At 38.5% G+C, this 20,237-nt stretch overlaps 1 protein-coding gene and 1 long non-coding RNA gene across 6 annotated transcripts in view; both read left to right on the plus strand.

The window, feature by feature from the left end:
• The window catches only part of LOC309628461, a 731,364-nt gene that overhangs the window by 94,487 nt on the left and 616,640 nt on the right, over positions 1-20,237 (plus strand). The gene's annotated exons all lie outside the window — the stretch shown is intronic.
• The window catches only part of LRAT (lecithin retinol acyltransferase), a 53,586-nt gene continuing 34,836 nt past the window's right edge, over positions 1,488-20,237 (plus strand). For 2 of the 5 annotated variants that reach the window (XR_014244527.1, XM_082391554.1), the window contains exon 1: positions 1,488-15,280. The gene's annotated coding sequence lies outside the window, so the exon portion shown is untranslated. The remainder of the gene's footprint in view (positions 15,281-20,237) is intronic. The other 3 variants (XM_082391559.1, XM_082391558.1, XM_082391557.1) reach the window with 2 other exon arrangements.

Below are 20,237 nucleotides of genomic sequence, written 5' to 3' on the forward strand. Positions count from 1 at the left end.
ATTTTAGTGTCTGTCCTGTGAGGCACTTTCTATTTTGTCAAGCTAGAGTAGTGGAAAAACATTTTGTTGAGATTCAAGAGATCTGAGTTCTGATCCTACCCCTGCATAACTATGGCCTTCAGCAAATCACTTAACTTCTCTGAGCTTTAATTCTCTTGTCTATAAAATAAGAAAATTAGAATAGTTGATTTCTAAAGCCCTGTAACTGATGGTATTAGAATGCTATGAGTATAGAGTGTAGAGTGAAATGCACATAAATACTGAATGCTGGTGGACTTTTTATATAATATGAAATACACCTAAATATTGCATGCTTGTATAAAATAATTTTATGTTATGAATGAAAGTTTAATTAACTTTTTTTTTTTAATTTTTAAAAATTTATTTATTTATTTATTTTTGGCTGCGTTGGGTCTTCGTTGCTGCACGCGGGCTTTCTCTAGTTGTGGTGAGCAGCGTCTACTCTTTGTTGTGGTGCACAGGCTTCTCATTGTGATGGCTTCTCTTGTTGCGGAGCACAGGCCCTAGGCGTGCAGGTTTCAGTAGTTGTGGCACGTGGGCTCAGTAGTTGTGGCTCGCGGACTCTAGAGCGCAGGCTCAGTAGTTGTGGCTCACAGGCTTAGTTGCTCCACGGCATGTGGGATCTTCCCAGACCAGGGCTCGAACGCGTGTCCCTGCATTGACAGGCGGATTCTTAAACACTGCGCCACCGTGGAAGCCCTAATTAACTTCTTTCTTCGGAGTAACTTAACTCTATGATTATTCTCCACAGTATAGTTGTTTGATTCCTTCTTTACCTTTTACAAATGTGTCAAATACCTAGATATCCACCTAACATTCAAAGATATACTTAATATACAGACGGGGGATATTCTAAAATGCCAAACCCTAATTTTTTTGTAATATTCTCCTTGCCATGTTTTTATAAAGCAATATTTTTTATCCAGCATCTACAACTTGAATTATTAGATCATATAGCTCTTTTCTCATTCCTGTTTTCAATTAAATTATAAATCCACTAGATGGTGTGTATGGGCAGACAGAAAGAAAAGTTAGTTCATTTTGTCTACTCTATAGTTCAAGTTAAAAGTTTCTATTTGAGGAGAAGGCTAAAAATTTCTCATTACATTTTGGTTTTTGGAGGAAGGGGAAGATATCTCCATGAAAAAAACACAACCAAAAAAGGATTTTCTGCAACAAAGTCCTATTGTATAGCACAGGGAACTCTACTCAATATTCTGTAATAACTTATATGGGAAAAGAACCTGAAAAAGAATAGATACATGTATATGTGTAACAATTGCTTTGCTGTACACCTGAAACTAACACATTATAAATCAACAATACGCCAATATAAAATAAAAATAAATAAGTAAATAAAACCAAGTTTTTATACCCTTAGATAAACAGGTTTTTCATCTACATGAATGTTCTAGTAGACCTTCTAAAGTCATGGAGGACCCAGGACAATTCTTTTTTGAATGGGATGAGCCTTCAACTTGCAGGACATATGGGATACCTGGCTCCCATCCACTACCTGACAACAAACTCCCCATCACTCTTATAAACAAAAATGCCCTGCAGGTGTGGCACCAGTCCTGTTGAGTCCCACTGGGACACATCCAGCACCAGATTACTGGGTCTTAAGAGATGAACATCTTCAACTTTATTTAATATATGCTTGTTCTCCAAAGTAACTTCCACTTACTCCAAGTTCTCTGAAGTGTTTAGACCAATTTACACTCTCACCAGCAGGATATGAAATTTACCATTCCTCCACGAATGTGCAGTTTTTACCTCTAAAGTTTCACTTTTCCTAGGTTACAGCTTTGTTGACCTCAACAGTTAGCTGCTAAAAACCATAACTTAGGGCTTCCCTGGTGGCGCAGTGGTTGGGAATCTGCCTGCCAATGCAGGGGACGCGGGTTCGAGCCCTGATCTGGGAGGATCCCACATGCCGCGGAGCAACTAGGCCCGTGAGCCACAACTACTGAGCCTGCGCGTCTGGAGCCTGTGCTCCGCAACGGGAGAGGCCGCGACAGTGAGAGGCCCGCGCACCGCGATGAAGAGTGGCCCCCACTCTCCGCAACTGGAGAAAGCCCTCGCACAGAAACGAAGACCCAACACAGCCAAAAATAAATATAAATAAAAGAAAAGGACTGGAGAATAAATGTACCTTTAAAAAAAAAAAAAATTAAAAAAAAAAACAAAAAACCATAACTTACCTATGCTCTAACTCTGTATACCTCCCACCAAAGTATGGCATCTTCCACCTTTCTCAATCAGCTCAGAACAGCATACGTGCTCACCTGAATGCAGGTGTAGTCTCTTCTGCCATTTTGCCAAGTGTAGCTATGGCAAGAAGTTCCTTACTGATCCTTGCTCATGTCCACTAATGCCAGGGATGTTTATTCCCATCTCTTATCAGCCCTTTTCTTCAAATTCCAAAGGGATTTGGCAGGAGTCCCCTGGGTATTTAGGATTTGCACTAAAAAAATTCTTGAAATTTGAATCTCTGGTTTCATAGAGCAAATGCAGAGTGAAATAGATGGAGCCAAAAGCACTATTGAGTGATAACAACCTGATCTTTACACTTCTGACTATAGCTATAAAACAATCTTCACCACTGTAATGGCAAAATACTCCACACTCAGAGGCTCACAATAATAAGCATTTATTCTCGAGCTCATGGTCAACTTCAGCTGGGCTGACATAGGCTCAGCTGCGGTGGGCAGCTCTGCTTCAAGTTGTGGGTTATTTAGGCTTTGGCATGGGTTCAGGTCTGCTCCACATTTTTCATTCTGGGGCCCACGGGCAGAAGCCACCCAGGGCTTGCTCTTGTCCTGGCAAATCACTGGAACACAAGACCATGAGTCCACCACTCAAGCATATTTAGAGCTGCTTTTTGTATCACACCTGCTGATTTCCCAGTGGCCAAAGCATGTCACATGGCCAAGCCCAAAGATAGGAAAATAGTCTTCATTCCAAGGGAGAGGTGGAGGGGGCTGAATATTTGCTGAACAATAACCCAGTACAACACGAAGCACAACCCTTTTTGTAATAAAATAGTCTGTGATTAATAGAACATTTGGGGTTTTATGACCAAAACACAGCAAATATATCAAAACCAATATCAAGAATTAATGGAATAATAAGCAGAACTGAAGCCCTTTTGTGCATGTATACACACACATTCTCTTTCTGTCTCACTAAACACAGTCACTCTGCCATGGAGCCACAGTTTCCTCATTCCTCCTTCAGTGGCAGAAGACAGAGCTATTTGGTTTGGAGCAGGGCCTCAAGTGCTTCTCCAACAGGGAATAAGGGGGAAAGAAACCTTGGTTCTCCCTGCATCTTCCCTCTCTGCCAGCTCAATCAGAATCAACACTCTCCAGTTACCCCTTTTCTGAAACACACTGAATTTAAAAAACTTTTATTGTTTCTCTCCCTTAAATGAATCAACTTCATAAATTAAAAGGTAGTCTTTACCATAATGAAAGTCTAAGTAGTTAGAAAAATATATTAAGGCTCCTTTGGTTTTTTAAGACATCTAAGAATAGAGTGGTTAAATAAGTTGTGGTATATTATTTCAATGAATACTAGACAGTAATGAAAATTTATAGCATTTTATGTAGCTGAACAAATTGCAGCTACATTCAATATCATGTGTGAATGTCATAGACACAATGTTGAATGAAATAAGTCAGGAACATGAATATGTACTGTAATTCCATTTATATAAAGTTCAAAAAGCAGGCAAAAAAACTAGTGTTTGAAGATGCATGCTTAGGTGGAAGACCCATAAATAAAAGGAAGAAAGTAATTTTCATAAAAGTCAGGACAGTGTGTACCTTTATTGGGGGAGGTAGTGATTGGGAGAAGCAGGAGGGAACCAGGTAACATTGGTGGTGAGTACATGGACGTTGTTCTGTGATAAGGCATCAAACTGTACATATTTGTTCCTTGAACTTTTATCTACAAGTATTGCATTTCGCTATTAAAGGTTTAAAATGTCTAGGGATCCCACGATATTTGGTCCCATCAACTTAATCTTTACACACCATAAAATTTAATAATAACACACTTTGTCTCTAGCTTCAATTCTCAGTTAATTCAGCCCACATGTATTCAATGCCTTCTCTATCTCTGTGTTCCTGTTTATCACTTTTGTGGGGTTTTCTTCTAACTGTTGTCTGTCCACACTGGATAAGTAATAGATTTCCTTCCAACTGTTATACTTGTGATTAAGGTTAAGCTTAAATATTACATCACACTAAAAGGCCATTTATCTCTGCCCATGCCTAGAAACTATGCCCTAGCTCCACCCATACTTCTTTTAGGTACTCACTTGGTACTCACTTCATCCTTAGACTGCACGAAGGAATGCACTGGTGAAAATCCATAGGTAGTACTAGAAAAACAACTTCTAAGTTTGATGACCCATTTAGCTTTTGTGTATATAAAGACACTTTCTGATAAAGACATCTAAGTGTTCCTTGGTAGGACCAAAGGGAAATGCAAACAAGAAACAGATCAGTGTATATGTCAATAGAAAACTAGATAGAGGTGAGTCAAGCGTGACAAGTGAGCAGAGGTCTCCCTCTTTTCTGGGCCCCCAGATTTGTAAACCTAATGTTTATTGTCACCTCTTTTGTATTTTATCTTTAGATCTCCTGTTCTAAAACCATTTTTCTTCTTGTATCCCCCCAAAAAGGTTAAAGTAAGAGAGGTGCCTTAATCTGCTTCAATAGTATCTTAATTATACTTTCAAGCATATGTGATATGGGTGGTTTGGGGAGAGGTTATTCTTGACAAGTCTCCTTAACTACCGTTGACCCTGAAAACAGGAGTTTGAAATGCACTCATATGTGGAATTTTTTCTATAGTAAATACTATAGTACTACACAATCCATGGTTGGTTGAATCCGCAGATGAGGAACTGGCAGATACAGGGGGCTGACTATAACTTATATGCAGATTTTCCACCGTGAGGAGGGTTGGCACCCCTAATCCCCACATTGTTCAAGGGTCAACTGTTTCTTGTTTATTTGACTAAAAAGAGAAACGCTGTTAAGGAGTATAGTTGGGGAATGGGTCACCCTAATTACCTGATTGTTCTTATTAAGTGAAAATTAACCCTCCCCATGAATTGGATCTGTTTTAACTGTAGACCAAGTATATGATTACTCAGATGGGTAGACTGCATGCTGTTGCATCTGGATCTTTCCTCAGGGCTATGAGATTATATTGGATATTGTCTCGGTTATTCACTTTTTTAAATATGGCACTTTACCAATCATCTTTAGTCTAAGAATCAGGATAGCATTCACAATGACAATATATTCATAAAAATATAAATATCTCTGATAATTTTATTTAAACAGAATAAACCAAAAAAGAGAAAGTAAATGTTTATAAGCCTTCACACAACAAATATAAAATTTCAGAAGCCATAAGTACTCCTAAAAACATTGAGTTTCTTTAGAAAGTGATCGTCAAAGTAATCAAAGTGCTTACAGACTTCTGAGTCAGCAAAATTAGGAAATTTTAAAAACTAACATGTATTACTAGCAAATTACATGAAGGGAGGGATCATACCTACCTTATTCACCACTATATCCTGGGCTTAATGCCTGGCACATTGTAGGTGTCCACAAAAGATTTTTAAATGGATGAATGACTGTCCATTGTGGGTCAGCAACATTATATATGTTGTGTAATATTCACAATAATGCTAAAAGTTAGGTTTTGGAATCCCCATTTTACAGATGAGGAGACCGAGTCTTGGGGAGGATAAAGAGTTGCCCAAGGTCACACAAGTAGGAAATGGCAGAGATGGGACTCACACTGTTGAGCCTGACATGAAATGCAGCTCTTGCTCAACAATGACGTTCATTTTGGCAGACTGCCAATTGCTTACCCAATAGCCATTTCCTTCCTCGTCCTTAATCAGACCCTAATTTTGTTTAGTGTCCTATTCCCACAGGTGGCTCAGGTAAATCCTGATTGGTAGGAACCAGAATAATGCCCCCGTTCCCTGTGCCTGTGACCAGTTTAGGGGTTTGGAACATGATCTGGTTTTGTCCAGTGCGATTGGAAGGACCTATTCTGATGGTGGGGGCAGGGGCAGGCTTCTGGAAAAGGATTTTTGTTGCCTCTTTAACAAAGAAATACAAGAGAGAAACAGACCTTTCTCTGATAGCTAAGTGCTTCTGTGTGGGATGTGATGCCCAGAGTGCTGAAGCCATCTTGCTGCCAGGAGGGGAGCCAGAAGACATGCTTAAGTGCCTGATACGTTGGGCGTCCAGGGTTGCTCAGCAGGTGGTAACTATCAATCAAGTCCTTGGTTTTGGTTACACAGTTACTTGAGAGCATGGCTGCCAACCAGCTAACTGGAGTGGCAGTCACTCTGCAATACTGACTCTGTTACAACGAACTCCACCACAGTTTTAAAAATCTCTATTCCAAATGGGCACATAAAATGAAATGCTACTATAGTTTTATCATTATTTTATGGAAATGGGATGTCTTCACTAACCAAGCGCCAGGTGGTTACTGGGTGCCAAGCGCCAGGAACATGGTAAATACTTGAAAAGAAGAACATAGAAGAACAAAGAGAGACACTCAGCCAGCCTGCTCAGGAAGAGGAAGGGTCATAGAGGAAGGGTCAGAGAGAAAGGGTCAGGGAAGTTTCTACACCAGAGCTGCCAAGAAGGGACATTTGAATGGAACCCTAAAAGACCAGTGGGAGTTATCCAGGTAGAAAAAGAGGGAAAAGGGCATTCCCTGCAAAGGAGGTAGCATATGGAATGCATTGGGGGTCTGAGAGAATGTGGCACAATTGAGGAAGCACAAGTAATTGGGTGTGTAAGGTTCAGGTCAGAAGAATCGGGAAAGGGGTCTAGAGAGGTGAACAGAGGCCCTGGGGTCAAGCTATGCAAGCACTGGGGAGTTACTGAAGGATATTAAGGATGTACAGAACATGATGCACTTTGGCAGCAGGAAGGAGAATATTTTGCAGGGGAAAGAGATGGTTAGAGATGATGAGGAGGAGAGAAGAAATGAAGTGAGTCTGTTAGATTCAACAGATATTTAGCACATGGTTAAGATGGAACTTGGTGACTGGATATGAGGGATTAGAGAGTAGGGGTAGGAAGTCTGCAAAGAAAAGCAGGGCTAGAGAGGGGTGTGGAGGAGACTGCCAGGCTGTGTGCTGAGGGCGTGGGAGAAGACAGAGATCATGAGTTAGTGGCTCCAGTGCCCAGGGTTGAGTGATGTACTTAGTGTGGTATTAGAAGCAAAGAAGACTGGATTGATCCACATTTGGGTAAGTATTGCAGAAGGAAAAAAGAGTAAGAGTAGCAAGAAGTTGGAGGTATTGTTTAAAGATACAGATTGAAGTGCTAAACCAAAGTGAGATGGAGAAGGAAGTAAAAGCAAAAGAAACTCTAATACATGGAGTGAAGAATAGGACTTTAGTCACAATTCTCATGGATACACAGGTACAGTTGAAACAGTGAGGATAATAGGAGCCTATGATGAGAAAGTTGAACCAACTGGTTTAAGATTTTACAGGTGGAGCAACTCCAGGTGATAATACGGGAGAAGGAATGAGTTGTTCTTCTCTCTGTGGAGATGCAGGTCATTGAAGTTGAAGCCAAGGTACTAGGTATTGGAAGAGTCGTCCACATGAACATTAAAGAGAGCAGGATTATGGCAAACTTGGGGTGGAGAGAAAAATCATAAGCCGAGTTCCAAAATCTCTGATGCATACAAGAACAATAAGAAGGGCTGGAGGACAGTACATTTGAGAGGCACAAGTTTCAAAGGAAGAAGGATTTTTACAGGAGATTGGAGGAATGTTGAATGGGCAAGTACTAACAGTCATTTAGCACTTACTGTGTGCCAGTTTCTGTTTCAAGTACTTTACAAAACTCATTACATTCTCACCTGTGAGATGGGTACTATTATTATCCCCCATTTTGCAGACGAGGAAACTGAGGCTCTGAGACATTGAATAACTTGCTCAAAATACCGAGCCATGATTCCAGTCCGGGCAGTGAGGCAACAAAGTCCACACATTTACCCATGTCATTGTCCTGCTGATTCTGCTGCACAAGCCCGGCCAGCCCCTGTGGTTAAGTGGAAAGTTCAAGAACAAACAGCCTCCACTTAAGAGTGCAGGGAGGAGATAGCGTCTGGGGTGGGGAGCCATTCACAAAGGCAGGACATGACTAGTCCTTGATAGCATCGATAGACTCCTTTATGTTTTCTAGAGTGTATTTTATTGGGTATTTAAACATAATAGTGTGCCTTTGAACTGTGTGTTGATGTGTAAACTGCCTCAGGCCTTTTTAGAAATGGGTGTGGTAGACTTTTAAAATAAATGGTTACCTTAATTATTAACTATAAGTACTCAATCACATGAAGGAAATAATTTGCATCTTACAGAGAATTTATACACATTCTAAGAACTGTAGAAAAGAAACTAAAACATGCAGTCTTGAAAAATATATGGTTCTGTTTTTGCTCTGCATTAGTAAGCTTTATGGCAAACCAGCAAACCAGTTTATTTGGGGTTCATGACTACCTGTTGGAAGAAACTCTCCTTTTTCTTTTTTCTTTTTGTTACCTACTAGACACTACCTTAAAAACCAAGAGCCCAAGAATGTAAGAAGGCATTGTAATTCAAAGGAGAAGCTTTTTGCTTGGCTCATATTAAATACTGTTTATTTTCTTAGAATTAAGGCCCAAAGAGTCTTTGCATAAAGTACTAATACTCTAAAGCTCTGAGAAACCAGCCTCCTGTCTTACAAATCTGTTTCTTTCTCTTCAAGAAAATTGTGGCTCTAGGAAATATAGACATGAGGAAAATATGGATTCATACAAAAGGAAATTTACGGTGTAATTATAAACTGTACCATGGACTCATAATTGGAAATCTGCATTTCATAATTACATTTTAAAACTCCAGTACATACAAAATAGGTTCTTTCAAAATGTGAATCTGGTTTTGTCTGGAAATGCATCTACTGAAATGAAGCTTACTGCAAAAACTTTATACTAATCATGAATGTGGTCATGGACAGTTTAATCCAAATTCAGAGTGGATTCATCAGAAGTAGGGTCTCAGTCAGGTAATTTGAAAAAACCAAGTGATTTTTTTTTTCATCTTAAAGGTTCAGAGAGGCAGCTTTTGACTCTTCAAGGTAGCTGTTCTTAGTGCAGATGAAATAACTAGGTTTATAGACCAAATAGTTCTACACAAGGGGAGAGAAGAGAAATTGGAGAACTGTTAGCAAAGAAGATTATCCTTTGCTTCTACTACTGTTTGACTCTTTGGAAAAAAGTGCAATTTAAAAGCAAAAAATAGCAAGCAACCAAGAATGCACAAACTGTTTCAACTACCACCATCAAGTTTCAGTAAGGGAGTGAGATAAGTAAAACAAAACAAAGATGCATAAAACAAAGCAAATTTTTAAAAAATTCATGTTATTTATTTATTTATTTTTGGCTGTGTTGGGTCTTCATTGCTGCACGTGAGCTTTCTCTAGTTGCAGTGAGTGCGGGCTGCTCTTCATTGCGGTATGCAGGCTTCTCATTGCAGTGGCTTCTCTTGTTGCGGAGCACAGGCTCTAGGCGCACAAGCTTCAGTAGTTGTGACATGTGGGCTCAGTAGCTGTGGCTCACGGGCTCTAGAGCGCAGGCTCAGTAGTTGTGGCACATGGGCTTAGTTGCTCCATGGCATGTGGGATCTTCCCAGACCAGGGCTTGAACCCGTGTCCCCTGCATTGGTAGGAGGATTCTTAACCACTGTGCCACCAAGGAAGCCGCCAAAGCAAAATTAATCGATCTTTTCATTTAGGGGGAAAGAAACACCTTTTAATAAGGAAATTTCCTTGGTGTAGATCTGTTGGTGGCAATCTCAGTTTTTGTCTTTAAAAAAGCGTACTTATGAAGGTTTCCTGCTAAGATCAAGAACAAGACAAGGTTGTCCTCTCTCACCACTCTTTTTCAGTATTGTACTGAAAGTCTTAGCTAATGCAATAAAACAAGAAAAGGAAATAAAAGGTATACAGTTTGGGAAGAAAGAAAGAAAATTGCCTTTGTTCACAGACGAGATAATCTTCTATGTAGAAAATCTGAAAGAATCAACAAAAAAATTCCTGGAACTAATAAGCAATTACAGCAAGGATGCAAGATACCAGGTTGATATGCAAAATCCAGTCACTTTCCTGTATACTAGCAGTTAAAAAATGGAATTTGAAATAAAAACCACATTATCATTTACATTAGCATGTAGAAAAAAATGAAATACTTAGGTATAAGTCTAACAAAATATGTTCAAGATCTGTATGAGGAAAACTTCAAAACTCTGATGAAAGATCTCAAAGAACTAAATAAGTGGAGAGATATTTCATGTTCACAGATAGGGAGACTCAATCTTGTCAAGATGTCAGATTTCCCAACTTGCTCTGTAGATTTTACACAGTCCCAATCAAAATTCCAGCAAGTTATTTTGTGGATATAGACAAACTGATTCTAAAGTTTATGTGGAGAGGACCCAGAATAACCAAGACAATGTTGAAAGAGAAGAACAAAGTTGGAGAATTCAACTTCAAGACTTACTATAAAGCTACAGTAATCAAGACGGTGTGGTATTGGTGAAAGAATAGGCAGATCAATAGAAGAGAATAGAAAGGCCAGAAATAGACTCACACAAGTACAGTTAACTAATCTTTGACAAAGGTGAAAAAAGCAATTCAATGGAGAAAATATAGCCTTTTCAACAAATGGTGCTGGGACAACTGGACATCCACATGCAAAAAAATGAATCTAAACAAAGATCTTGCACCTTTCACAAAAATTAATGTAAAATGTATCATAGGCCTAAATGTAAAATGCAAAACTATAAAACTCCTAGAAGATAACAAGAGAAAACCTACATACCTTGGGTATGGTAATGACTTTTTAGATACAACACCAAAGGCACAGTCCATGAAAGAAATAATCAATAAGCTGGACTTCTTTAAAATTAAAAAATTTTGTTCCATTGAAGACACTGTCAAGAGAATGAGAAGATAAGCCACAGACTGAGAGAAGATATTTGCAAAAGACATATCTGATAAAGGACTGTTATCTAAAATGTACAAAGAACTATTAAAACTCAACAATAAGAAAACAAATAACCTACTTAAAATATGAGCAAAAGACCTTAACAGATGCCTCACCAAAGAAGATAAACAAATAGAAAATAAGCATATGAAAAGATGCTCAACATCATATGTCACTAGGGAAATGCAAATTAAAACAATGAGTTACCACTTCACACCTATTAGAATGGCCAAAATCCAGAACACTGACAATACTGAATGCTGGTGAGGATGTGGAGCAACAGGAACTCTCATTCATTGCTGGTGAGAATGCAAAATGGTATAGCTACTTTGGAAGACAGTTTGGCAGTTTCTTACAAAACCAAACATACTCTTACCATATGGTCCAACAGTCATGCTCCTTTACCCAAACGAGTTGAAAGCTTATGTCCATACAACATCCTGCACAAAGATGTTTATGGCAGTTTTATTCATAATTGCCAAGACTTGGAAGCAACCAAGATATCCATCAGTAGGTAAATAGATAAACTGTGGTATATCAGACAATGGAATATTATTGTTAATCAAGCCATGAAAAGACATGGTGTAATTTTAAATGTATATTACTAAATGATATGAGCCAATCTGTAAAGGTTGCGTACTGTATGATTCCAACTATATGACATTCTGGAAAAGGCAAAACTATGGAGACAGTAAAAAGATCAGTGGTTGCCAGGGATAGGGAGGAGGGAAGAATGACTAGGTGAAGCACAGGACTTTTAGGGCCGTGAAAATACTCTGTATGATACTATAATGATAAATGCATATCATTATACATTTGTCCAAACTCATAGAATATACAACACCAAGAGTGAACCCTAAAGTACACTATGGACTTTGGGTGATAACACTGTCAATGTAGGTTCATCCTTGGTAACAAATATACCACTCTGGTGGATGATGTTGATAGTGGGGAAGGCTGTGCATATGTGGGGGTAAAGGGTATATGGAAACTCTGTATGTTTTACTGAATTTTAAAATCTGTGAACCTAAAACTGTTCTAAAAAATAAAGTCTTAAAAAATGAGCTTATTTATCCTCTATGTTTGAAAGTTAATTTTACTGGGAATATTTGTAGACTGGATGTGGTAGCGCTTGATATTCCACTATTGCCACTGAAAAATCAGCTCAGTTTGGCGGTCCTTCAGTGGTAAGGCCTCTTCTCCTTCCTGGCCTTTCCTTTTTCTCTTTGGGATTCTACAGTTTCACCCTGTTGTGTCTAGCTATCCATTCCTTCTTACCTTGTTTGAGAATCATTGGGTTTCTTGTATCAGAGAATTTGTTCTTTCATTCATTCTGGGAATTTGTAAGCCACTATCTCTCAAAGTAATTTCTTTTCTTTTTCTATTTTCTCCTTTAACTCCAAATGGAATTATGTGAGACTTTTACTTTTCTCAAAAATAAGCTTCTTAGAATTACTTCATCTTTGTCAAAGGCCATAGAAAATATATCCTGTGTAGGGATTTCTGGACTTGTCCTTATAATCCACCTAAACTGTGATCTTCCTGAATTGTCCTCTGTTGTGAAAAGCAAATTGCTTAGAGTTTGAGAAAGTACAATAACACAGTATAATATTTTACATTGATGAATTCATTTGGTGGGATTCACGGCAACCTGATTTTTGGCAATACGGCTGCCAAGTTTTCAATTATCTGTAATATCACTGAATCTAGATTGTCATCAAGATGACCCAGTCTCATTGATCATAGAGAATGATGGCAATGTTCCATGATGGAAAAGGAGTGGGTAACATCACCAATCAATGCCATCTGCAGATTTTTTATATAGATACTGGAAATTTGGGCCAAAACAAATTGACAAGGAGTTTCTAGGACTGCTAATGTATGGCATGAGTATAAAGTTACCTTTTTAAAAGGGATTTACAACTCATTTTTATCATTTGAGTTTTAAAAACCTCCTCTTCATCTGTTAATGAAAAGACAAGACCGCTAATTTACTCTCATCAGCCACTGTGAAGTCATAAACAATAGAGAAATGGATGATAAAGTAATTCACAGCTAGTGAAGGTCTCCATCTAGAAATATTTGAAAGATAATTTATCAGAGTAAATATTCAAATGCTTCTGCTTCAGTATATTTCTTAACATTTGGAAGAAGCATATCCTGAATGAGAATCTGTAGGGAAGTACTAGTAATAGCATTCAGTATGGCTGCATCCATTTTTGCCATATCACCTTGTAAAATGAGTGAAATCAGTTATTGCCAGAGAGCTCAGTTTTGCCCAGAGCTTGCAATGGCGAGAAGCATGAACAAGCTGTGAACCGTTTGTATATTAAAATGACAGTGGCACAGTTAATCAGTTGCTTTTGCCTTAGTAACCTTAAGCAAGAAAAACTAAGCAGCAGTGTTAAGCAGGCTGGACAGGCTGGGAGGAGAGTGAAGATGCCATTTGTTTAGATGGAATATCTTGGAGACAAAAATCATCCTGGAATATATACAGAATACCCTTGCAACTGGTATTTATTGCCTGCCTACTCTGTGCAACTTGGTTCAAGTTCTCACAACACTTGCATTGGTCATGAAGAGCAAGGGTCCCCACCCCCTGGGCCATGGACAAGTACCGGTCTGTGGCCTATTAGGAACCGTGCCACACAGCAGGAGGTGATCGGGGGGGGCAAGTGAGGGAAGCTTCATCTGTATTTACAGCCGCTCCCCATCGCTCTCATTACTGCCTGAGCTCCTCCTCCTATCAAATCAGCGGTGGTATTAGATTCTCATAGGAGCTCGAACCCTACTGTGAACTGAGCATGTGAGGAATCTAGGTTGTGTGCTCCTTATGAGAATCTAATGCCTGATATCTGAGGTGGAGCTGAGATGTTGTTGCTAGCACTGGGGAGCAGCTGCAAATACAGATTATCATTAGCAGAGAGATTTGACTGCACAGAGACCATAATAAATCAATTGCTTGTAGAGTCATATCAAAACACTGTCAGTGAGTGGCAAGTGAAATTAAGCTCAAGGCTCCCACTGATTCTGAATTATGGTGAGTTGTATAATTATTTCATTATGTATTACAATGTAATAATAATAGAAATAAAGTGCACAATAAATGTAATACGCTTGAATCATCCCAAAACCGTCCCCCCTACCCCGTCCATGGAAAAACTGTCTTCCATGAAACCAGTCCCTGATGCCAAAAAGGTTGGGGACTGCTGATGAAAAGGATCAAAAGTAACTGCAAGGGAAGCTTTGATAAACAAACAAAATTCTTAAGTTTAGTATGACAATTACTGAGAGCTTGTATGTTGCAGGTACTGACTGTCTAGGCGTTAGGACTCAAAGAAGAAGCAGCTATGGCTCCACCCTCATATAATCATATAAACTAATGCAGCCATATAAACCAATATAAAAGACATGCTACTCTAGACTCCCTGTCACAATGTGAGTTGACTGTTCATTAGTGCATGAGCCAGGTTCACCCCACTCTGATAAAAAGATAAGGCTGATGTTGCTTTTGACACAGAAAGCTCCATTGTGAGGCCCTGGCACTTGAGAAAAGGTATGCCTCAGACCTGATTCAATTCTTAGAAGACAGGGTAAGGAAGCTGGAAATGCTTTTCCAGGGAGCTGTACCAGTGAAGCAGCCATCAGTCATTAATTCTCAAGAAACAAAGTCTTTGATTCCAGTGTCAGTGACAGGTCCATACTTGTTAGTGCTTCTTCATCTTAGTTTGCCCCAGACTACCAGCTAGAGTTCATTGTCACTCTGTCCTCACCAACAGCAAGCAGAGGCAGGCATGCCTGAGAGAGGAATGCTTGCTCAGAAGCAGAAGAAAATAGAAGTTGGAAGCAGGTTATGCATTATCTGTTTTCACTAAGTGGAGCAACAATGCAGTCAGCTCCGTGCAGTTTGTAAAAGCTTCAAAAACAGAACTTCCAAGGGGGGAGTAAACAACCAACCAATTCGTATTCCAATTAAACTAAATAAGTGCAGACTTTCTTACTCATAATATCTGTTTTCCCCATTTCCTGGCTTAAAAAAAATTTTTTTTTCAGGTTGGTATCCACATTAATGGAGAACACGTTGAAACTTTTCAGGAAGATCTCACCTTTACACTGGACACATTGACTCCACCAAACTTACCCAAGATAGATGATGACCTAAAAGGTATGTTCATTTTCGCTATCTGGTATTTTCTGCCAAAGCAGTTATTCTCTCCATTTTACATTACTTATTCTTTCTTCCAGTGTATTTTTTGGGACCTATAAAGATGATATGGCAAGTATGTAGGACACTGTGGCAAGAAGTACTAGTGTGGTTTCCCTGAGGCCAGGGCCTGGTGAGACCTGGGAGTAACATGCAGGACAGAGCTGGGGGTTTAGTTCATGAAAGAGACTGAGTAGATTGAATAGGCTCCACTCTCAGGGAGAAAGATGATGAGCCTACAATTCCACTTGGTCTCTCCTCTCTTCCAGGATGAAAGGATCCAAGCAAATATAAAGGTTATTGTTGCATAAATCAAGAATTGGTCTGCACAAATGGAAGGCTAGATTTTAGCCTGCATTCTGAGAGGCAAACGTTCAGAAAAATGATCCTCTCCTACTAGGAGGGAGATGTAACACTCTAGTGAAGGTAGGAAGGGCACACAAAAGGCAATCGTGGTTATGGGAAATAGTCATGAAGCATTTGAATCAGAAAGAGAGGGAGAGCTTAGGAAGGCTCTCAGCCTTTTAGAGATTCAGTTTCAGGAAACTAAAATAAATCCACAAGTCTACTCTGACTTGTCATGCTTCTCCCCACGTTTGGATCAGCTTCCAACATTTTATCCCTTGTGTTTTTACTGTTGTGAAATAGCTCTAAGAATTCCTTTAAGGTGAAGGTTTTCTTTCAGCAGGCATCATTTCTTCTGGGACATCTTCATCCATTTAATCACAATCATTTTCTTCCTTTATGTTGTTAAGTTTGCCTTCACTCATTTCTTCTGGCTGCACATCTAGTCTTTCAAATGTTGACAGTGTCAGCATTCCTCCTGTCAGCTCTTTCTTCATAATTCCTTTACAACGGATCTGAATTTACTTCCCCTGATATCACTTATCCTTTATTTGGTACACCTTCATCTTTCTTGGCCAGGTCTCTCTTCCAGTGATCCATTTTTTGTAAAATGTTGTGTGGGTTTGTCACTGACAGACAGGGAAGCAACACAACTACACACTTTGTGTGTGCATGAACTGAATAATGATCTTGCAATTACATCCAGTCAATATATCTTGGTAACTGAAATCAGAACCATGCTGTTGGGGGACTAATGTTAATCAACCAAATTTTGATAACTGAAATTTTTGCATATTGGAAATGTGCAAAGTGAGGACTGCCTATGTATTCAAAGGGTTTACAGTGTAATTGTCCATGTGCTTCTTGGCATAAATTTAACTTTTGTATGCTTATGAAATTTGCTTTAAAGGTATTTTACAATTGAGGATATTTCTTCCTGCTTTTTGGACTAGTTTTCTTATTAATTCATTTTAAGGAGGTCTTATTGGTATTGCACATTTTTTATCTTTATCTTGGTGAACTGGTATTTATTGCATAGTTCCCTGTATTAAATTAAATGCTGTTCAACCTTAGAGAGTATCTATAAAATTTTGTTCTCCCAGGAAGATGAGCTGTGAATTTAGAGTCTAAAAAAAATGTTATTTTCCCACAAAAGCATTATTGTTGACCGGAAAAAAATATGAACATGAGAGTTGTGAGTTAAGTTTTATTTGGGGCAAAATGAGGACTACAGCCCAGGAGACAGCCTCTCAGATAGCTCTGAGGAAGTGCTCTGAAGAGGTAGGGGGAAGGTAGGTGTTATATACGATTTTAGTGAAGGGGCTATGAGCAGTTACACACACATTTTGCAGAGTCACGAGGAGCAGATGTCTCCATTAATGATTTTAGTGCTTTTTCAAGATGTGAGAAGATGCAAGAAATTGAGCTCATACAGTCTTCTGAAAATATCTAACTATCTGAAAGCCTATTCTGCTAGTTTTTCCCAAAGCACAGAGTGCCTCCTTCCTGATCTCCACCCTGAACTCCTTTCAGGGTGTGTTGAAGGTCAGCGACTGCAGTGGCTAGTGACCTAATCCTTGTAGAGGCAGATGGCAAGTGACAATTTTTACTTGGCATCATAAAAAGAAAAAATCTGAATATTTCTGCTTCCCATTTGTTAAATGGCACTGTAGATATTTAACTTTCTAGCAATTATGCAGGTCCAACTCATTTAAGATGTTGTGAATATCTCAACTGACATCATCACCTACTCTCATTTTTTTTTCTGATTTTTTTTTTTAATTTTTATTGGAGTATAGTTGATTTACAATGTTGTTTTAGTTTTAGGTGTACAGCAAAGTGAATCAGTTATACATATACATATATCCACTCTTTTTTTTTGAGATTCTTTTCCCATATAGGCCACTACAGAGTACTGAGTAGAGTTCCCTGTGCTATACAGCAGGTCAAAATATACAAACAGTTCATGCAGCTCAATATCAAAAAAACAAACAACCCAATCCAAAAATGGGTGGAAGGTCTAAATAGACACTTCTCCAAAGAAGACGTACAGATGGCCAAAAAGCACATGAAAAGATGCTCAACATCACTAATTATTAGAGCAATGCAAATCAAAACTACAATGAGGTATTACCTCACACCGGTCAGAATGGCCATCATAAAAAAATCTACAAACAACAAATACTGGAGAGGGTATGGAGAAAAGGGAACCCTCCTACACTGTTGGTGAGAATGTAAATTGGTACAACCACTATGGAGGACAGTATGGAGGTTCCTTAAAAAACTAAAAATAGAGCTCCCATATGATCCAGCAATCCCACTCCTGGGCATATACCTGGAGAAAACCATAATTTGAAAAGATACATGCACCCCAATGTTCATTGCAGCACCTACTCTTATTTTATTATTGGCTTTACATAAAAATTGGATTTTTTAAAGCAAAGCGTATTTATGCCACATAAATGTTAAGCTTTCTTAGAAGTCTAAAGGAACATATATCCAACCTACGGTACTGAGAGAAGATTCCTCCAAAAAGAGATTATCTAATTTTGACCAAATAAGCTGCTCTGTATAAAACCCAAGTTAGAACAGCCATATTCCATATGACCACCTCTTAATTTTTGATGTCTCTTCAATTTTCTCCCCTTGGTATATCTACCAAGTGGCTCACTGACTTATCTCTTAGAAGATCTGGCCTATACAAGAAGTGGGGACAAAGGCAACTCTGTGAATATAGGTATGTTTTGCTTATAAAAACCAGTTTTTACATCTCTAAAATTGATTTCACTCATTTAGTAAGTTTTCATTTGGATTCAAACAATTAAAGTTTTTGTTTACTATACTGGTTAAGTTACATTAAGTTGTCCAATATTATATAGCTATTTTCTTACTGATATAACAAATAAATAAAACAAAAATGTGTGCTTAAAATAGTTCATGGCTCTCAGTATAATAAATCATTTTCACAAAAAATAAATACTTTAAACACACCTGGCCAGAAAATCCAGTCCTATTTCATGGTATTATAATGCATTTCTTCTTCGAATTGGCCTTTTGCCAAGAGTTCCCTTTAAATCTTCTTTTCCCTTATGTTCTCTAAATAGTAAAGTAAAGAAGGCACATCTACAAGTTCCTTTTAAAGGTGCTTGTGTCTGCAGTCCTATAAACAGTGACTGCATTGACACTCCATCGATACCAGGCAAGCGATCTGGGTTATAGCCACAGTTAGTGTGTGTGTGTCAGCTTCACCAACACCTGCTATGTTTATTTGAGTTGAGGTGACTAAAAGGAATGGATTAGCCAACCTTTTATTCCTTATGGTAAAAGAGCAGAGTTTGCATCTGCAAAAAAATTGAGACATTTATATCTGCTAATTTTTACTCAAAAAAAAAATTCCCTCGAATATCAGCTGTGGGTGGGAATAGAGCAGTGAGCATGATAGTCAAGGTCCTTGACCTCTAAAACTCATAGTCTTTTGAAGTTAATATCCTTCATTTGATTTTGCATCTATCTTCCATCCCCTTGTATGATATATGCTTAGTTTCAAAAAGTAAAGGAATGAAAATAAATTTTCTTAGAATTTCATAATACCCCTTGAGATACTTATAGCTGACAGATAAAACAAGGAATGCCTTGTAAAATCTGAATTTTAGATAAACAATGAATAATTTTTAGTATAAGTATGCCCCATGCCCTAAATTAGACATACCTAAATCTGCAACCCTAAATTAGAGAAACTCTGGACGTTGCCAAAACAAGAATGACACTCACCACCAGGAGACTCACTCTGATGGCAACAATTTGACGCTGTGTTCCCACCAAGTCCCCCCATCTCTCCCATCCCCACCTGACACACAGTATCCTCACTGAATCAGAGTAAGATACTTCAAATTATCAAGTCATTTTGATCGATCTTCAGCATAAGTGCTTATGAATGTGCTGTTTTGTATACGATAGGCATCATAACACGGCACCCTCTCTACTACCCGTACTTAAAAAGATCTCTAACTGCTCAAGCCATGGAAGATTATTTCCAGCATATTCTGCATAAAGAACTGCCTGAAGGGAATTCAGTTATAAGGTATGGTTCATCTTAAGTGATTGAATTACCACATCTATATTTAGGACTTATAAATAGGTGAGGGTGTTGATTTTGAATTAGGAGATCAATAGCTTTTATTTTGATCCTAGGACTTTTATCTTTTGCCCACATTATGGGAAGAACAAAAAAGCAGAAGACTTGATCTTTATTCTTCAAAATGAATTGGTGGACTTGCTAAATTGGCATGCTTTCTACACCTGTTCAATTGACAAGATTTGGAGCATCTAGAGGTCAACATGAGACCCTTTGATACATGTTGAACTGGGTGGTCCAAATACTAAACCTGGGAGATGGGAGAGAGCTGTGTGCCATGGGCTAGGGAAAAACATGATGGAAATGGTATATTGGCCCTTTAAATGTTGCCTCAGTTTCAGAATCTTAATATAATTGAATCATATGCCAGAGAATATTTATTAATGAAATGTAAATTTCTTTTGGTTGCTCAATCTAAGTGAAATGTAAATAGTCTAA

Source organism: Balaenoptera borealis (genome assembly GCF_965194805.1).
Source record: "Balaenoptera borealis genome assembly, chromosome: 4".
In the NCBI taxonomy this organism is placed as follows: domain Eukaryota; kingdom Metazoa; phylum Chordata; class Mammalia; order Artiodactyla; family Balaenopteridae; genus Balaenoptera; species Balaenoptera borealis.